Source organism: Mizuhopecten yessoensis, unplaced genomic scaffold (assembly GCF_002113885.1).
Source record: "Mizuhopecten yessoensis strain PY_sf001 unplaced genomic scaffold, ASM211388v2 scaffold1923, whole genome shotgun sequence".
NCBI lineage: Eukaryota > Metazoa > Mollusca > Bivalvia > Pectinida > Pectinidae > Mizuhopecten > Mizuhopecten yessoensis.
In genome coordinates this window covers 33,793-39,307 of record NW_018404289.1, presented here as the reverse complement: position 1 = coordinate 39,307, position 5,515 = coordinate 33,793, and the positions used below count along the sequence as shown (strand labels likewise).

The 5,515-nt window shown below is 35.4% G+C and overlaps 1 protein-coding gene across 1 annotated transcript in view; it reads left to right on the top strand.

Moving 5' to 3' along the window:
* Window positions 1–591: 591 nt before the first annotated feature.
* The window catches only part of LOC110442691, an 18,896-nt gene continuing 13,972 nt past the window's right edge, over window positions 592–5,515 (top strand). Inside the window, exon 1 of the mRNA XM_021486413.1 lies at window positions 592–771. The gene's annotated coding sequence lies outside the window, so the exon portion shown is untranslated. The remainder of the gene's footprint in view (window positions 772–5,515) is intronic.

The window sequence follows — 5,515 nt, the reverse complement described above, 5'->3', positions numbered from 1 at the left end:
GCGCAGTGAATAGTGCACTTGCCTATCACCAAGGCAGCCTGGGTTTGATGTCCCCGAGCGGACGTGAAAAGTTCTGGGGTCACCTGCCTGACCTAGTGGGTTTTCTCTGGGCACTCCGGTTTCCTCCTACAATTTAAACCTTAACACGTAACAAACATCAGCTGGGCCAACATGAGTGATCAATATAAGTTGAAATAACTTAGTTAATATAAATTGTTCTAAAATAAATAAAGTTAATATATTTTATACTGTGTTAACAAAAATACACTATTACAGAAAATATATATTCACACCAAAAAAATAAAGCAATCCCCGGGGAGTCCCGCATTCCATCTTGCTGCCTAAGGGTACAATAAGTGAAAATGTACATTTACATTGTATCCAGTCAAAAATTTACTATATGAACGTTCACAATCAATTAAGGTACAATTCATGAACTCCTGGGGTCATGTTTAATTATGATTATACTAAAATATTTCATCATGCATTACATCGGATATTACGCAAAGCGATGGGGAAAATCCTAAATTTGTAGATCCTTTCATTTTACATATACTTTACATTGTATGGCTGGACGAATGATGACGTTAGCGGAAGTTGGTCAGACTCGCTTTGAGGTTAAGGTGAACGGAGTAACAATACCAGTATTATGATGAGAGCTAGTCTTATCTCGAGTTTCATTTTCATTGTAACACACGGAAACATTGCTTTTAACAATATCTAGCGGATTATGTTTCTATACAACATCCTATTTCTATGAATTTTGATCGGGTAAGTATTTCCGTAACTGTATTTTTTTTTGAGAATTTCCTTAAGCTGTTAACAGGTTAAACACGTAATATTATCTAATACACGCGTTAAACAGTGTGTCAAGTCAACACTGAATCCGACCAAATGTTGGACATGGATCCTTTTGCAGGTATAGTGTTCACATGTTTGAACTTATCCGCAATGGTGGCCTAGGGAGTATGAAAGCAGAGACATATAAAGCCATGTATGGTAGCATATAGCATATACGTCACTGATGAAAGACATCAAAGAGAATTAGATCAACATTTGGTAAATTTACTAAAAAAAAAAGGTCATTCCACAGGGTTTTGACGTGATATTACTAACATAAGCCTATAATAGTCTAAGGAGTGTTTTTTTTATCTAGTCTGTTATATCTAATATCAAAGTCATGAGGTCATCCTGAGTGATGTTATATATAGCTATTTATGCCATTCTGTTCCATGTTAATGACCTGTAACTCAGAATAGGTTTGCTGACAAAATGACTAAAGTGTACATATTAGCGCGTTATGATTGAGAAGAGATAACAAAATTATCATATACTTGTTATAAACATGTTTCAGTACTCTTTTTGTTAAGACAAAAAATGCTGACTGATCCTAAAATATACACGGCAACAATCTGGACACAAAAAGCAAATAAAGTACCAAGTTGAAACTTAGTCCAAGTGCAGAGAATGGTATCAAATGTTGAAAAAACCCATTTGGAAGTACTTAATGTCTCATGTAAGCACTGAAACCTCTATACCCCCTTGTCCATGATATGGGTTGTGAGCATAGGCTACATCCCATATTGGCCCCATACATCCGCCAGCAAAACAATGTGTGCCTTATCACTTCCACTTAGCGCATTTCAGAAAAATCACACCTCAGTTACACTAACTGTTGTACTAAAATATTAACTATGTATTGTATGAAAAAACCCATCCTACCCTGTATCAACCCTCAACCTGTATTGGCCCTTGGACTGATAACGAGGTCTGTACTTTTTTGTCTACCCAACTACTTTATAATAATGTTCCTTCCCTTGTTTCCAAATTGGATATGGAGGCCCTGTATATTCCTCATGATGTTATTTCATAGGGGAGATTCTGCATGCTCAAAATTAAAAACCTAAATAAAATGTGTGTATACACCATCGAGAGACAAAAGAACCAATAAATGATATATTTAGAGTTGTTCTTTCAGATGAAACCATTAGATCTTAAATTATAGGAATAGTTTAGCCAGTTCACTGATTGAAAATGCTAAATTTAAGAGTCCATTAAATCGGAATTCTCCTTCCTAAATAGGGAGAGTTGGTAAGTATGTTATTTGTCAGAGAAAAATGTGAATTTTAGCTGAATTTATATGACATTAAGGTAAAACAACTGCGGGAGGTATAATCGTGAAGAGGAGTTCCACTTCAGAATGTTTTTTTTGTATTCTCATTTTCTCACTTTCCAAATCACACTGTCAACCCAGGAACGAGTAATAAACAACTCAATGGTTTCATTAATCGGGGTCAAAGCTAGAACTTTGTCCAACTTACAATTTACAAACGTACTCATTATATTCTAAAATGCATGTTCAATAAATGGTGTATTGATTAATTTGTCTAATGTACCGTTAGAAGTGATATGTTTATCTTATTCTTCATTCTCTATTACATAACAGTATTCTATACATTTATTTAATTGCATGAATGATATTCTACAAAACACCTTATCTAGATATGATTATGTTTCATCACACTAATTACAAAATAATCATGATACAATTACAAGTAACAGGGGAAGCAACTCTGAATCATCCCTGTTACATTATGATAATAATTGATATAATTTAACTTGAAAAATTGATGGTACTCTTTATCATTTAAAGATTTTGTTTTATGTTTAATTTATTTGAAAAGTAATTCATATATTTTATTAACGTAATAAATAAGGTGTGAAAATGAAAACTGAGGAACATTCAAATAGTCAGGTCATTTTACATGAAATAAATTGGGAATCTGGCATTAGATCATTGCATGCAAGTTAATGTAGCACAACCATTAAAGTGTATGATTTGTACACTGTTGACTTTAATTCAGATAAAAACAAAAAACATTAATCTATGCTTACAATCATGAAGAAAATATTTAGATATTGAAATAGAACCTATTTATAGAGGAATCAATGTCACATTACATGATATAAAATAAATTACATAGAAATTTATATAAAGAAAAAAGGTCTGTGAAGAAATTTGATATTAAAATGTTATATTATAACGTTAAGTGGAATCCACTACCTATGTATTTGCATAAAAACCAAGCACACCCTACTCTCCCCCATGTTGTATGACAGCTAGGTGTATACCTTTCACATGAATATCAATAGCGAATTATAGGAATTGAATTAAAACTCAACTGCCGACGTATGTATATTGTGTACAATGTACCGGTAAATTTATTTGTGAAGGATTTCTTACCAAATATAATTTTTTCATTAATCTTAAAATAATTAAAAATGCACAAATAGTTAAAATAAATGTCATAAAGAGATTTCTTAGCTTTTTTCACTTTCAGATAAAAAGAAGATTGGAAATTGGGGAATATTGCACAGTTAAGTTTAATGAGTAGCCTCCCTTTGACTGGCATAATCTCTGAATAAAATGAGAGCACATGCCTTGATCATTGTCAGGGAAGGCTCGTTCAGAAAACATGGTAGGTGTACCCAGAAAGGGGTTTCATTTGTAGCCAGCAACAAAGTCCCTGCCACTACAGAATATTTCACCATCTTATTTCATGAAAAACTTTGAAGAATGGTAATTGGTTACCATAAAATGTTCTGAAATAACCGCCTACTTTGTGTTGGGTACTTACAACTTGAAATCTTATTGAAACCCTGGTGGGGGGGGTGTTGACTATGTTTGCAATCAGTCCGTCCTTCCTTCCGTCTGAGAAGAATGTCTGGACATATCGTCTATACTATTTCACCTGGAGTAACCAGATTTGGTGTACAAGGACATTTATGGAGGGCAGAGTGCAAGAAAAAAGGTCAGTACGACCTCATTGTGACCTATGCTTTGACCTTTGACCTTAAATTTTGAAAAGATTTGTCCCGGGCATATCTTCTGTACTATTTCACCTGCAGTAACCAGATTTGGTGTACAAGGACATCTTGGGATGATGAAGTGCAGAGTGCAAGAAAAAGGTCACTGTTACCTATGACTTGACCTTTGACTTTCACTTGTGAAAATTTTCATCCGGGTCAAATCTTCCATACTATTTCACCTGGAGTAACCAGTTTGGTGTACAAGGACATTTTGGGATGGCAGAGTGCAGTTTGCAAGAATTAGGTCACTGTGACCAAGGACTTGACCTTTGACCTTCGCTTTTGAAATGTTTGTCCAGGGCACATCTTCTTTATACTATTTCACCTGAAGTAACCAGATTTGGTGAACAATGACATCTTGGGATGACGAAGTGCAGAGTGCATGAATTATGTCACTTTGACCTATGACTTGACCTTTGACTTTTACTTTTGAAAATGTTTGTCAGGGGCATATTTTCTATACCATTTCACTTGGAGTATCCAGATTTGGTGTACAAGAACATCTTTGGATGGCAGAATCCAGAGTGCGATAATTAGGTCACTGTGATGTATGACTTGACCTTTGACCTTTACTTTTGAAAAAGATTGGCAGGGCATATCTTCTGTACTTAACCAGATTTGGTGTACCAGGATATTTTGGCAAGAAGTAGGTCACTGTGACATCACTGTGACCTATGCTTCCTGACATAAGTGTACTGTTTGTTAAATATAGAAATCATTACCGGTGGGGGACTACATTCTTGATATCTAGGGGTTACGCTCACTTTCGCTCTCTACACCCCTGGAATATGTCATAGCAAAAATGAAGGCATACGGCTAGCTATTTGATTGGTGTAAGGTAAAAAAAACCTGAGCAATCACTAGTCTGATACTTGTCCTTAGAAGATTACAAAGGAGCGATGCCCAACTTCAAATCCTGTCATTTTTTTACTGTTACGCGACCGCGAGATTCTTTTGCAGAAGGATGAGACGAAATAGGGAACATAGAGGTAAACCTTTAAAATCCTTCTCTTACCATAGGGATTAAGGGATTTCATTCCAAATTGGTCTGGAGCATCCTTGGTCCAAGGGAACTCAATTTGATTTGTATAAACGTTGGGTGGGGTGCCCCTGGGGGCAGAGGAGCGGGCCCCAAAAGGGGGAATAGAGGTAAAACTTTTTAAATCCTTCTTCTATCATAGGGATAACAGGATTTTATCCCAATTTTGTCTCCATCAAGTTGTCTAGTAGTGCCTGTTACTATTAGGATGCATTCATTAAAATAAGATGGCCACCAGCCTGCCATTTTAAATTTTGACATTTGAAGTTTGTTCTCGCTATATCACCAGAAATACTGGATGGATCATTCTAAAATTTCATATGTACATACACTACCTACCATGGAGTGCTATATCTTTACCTCACATCAGGAACTTTAAACACATCCATGTGAGCGATACAGGCCCTCTTGTTCATGTTAATATTTATTTTCACCAAAGTTTAAATTTCTTTACTGCATGGGGATTTAACCATAAAAAATGAGGAGATAAAGTCATACAGATCAAATGGCTGCCTCCTTTTTATCTCATAATGCACAGGAAGTGGTTTGGTTTTATCCTTTTACAGGCATGGCCAAATACTCCTTTATTTATGTCCCCTGCAAAGA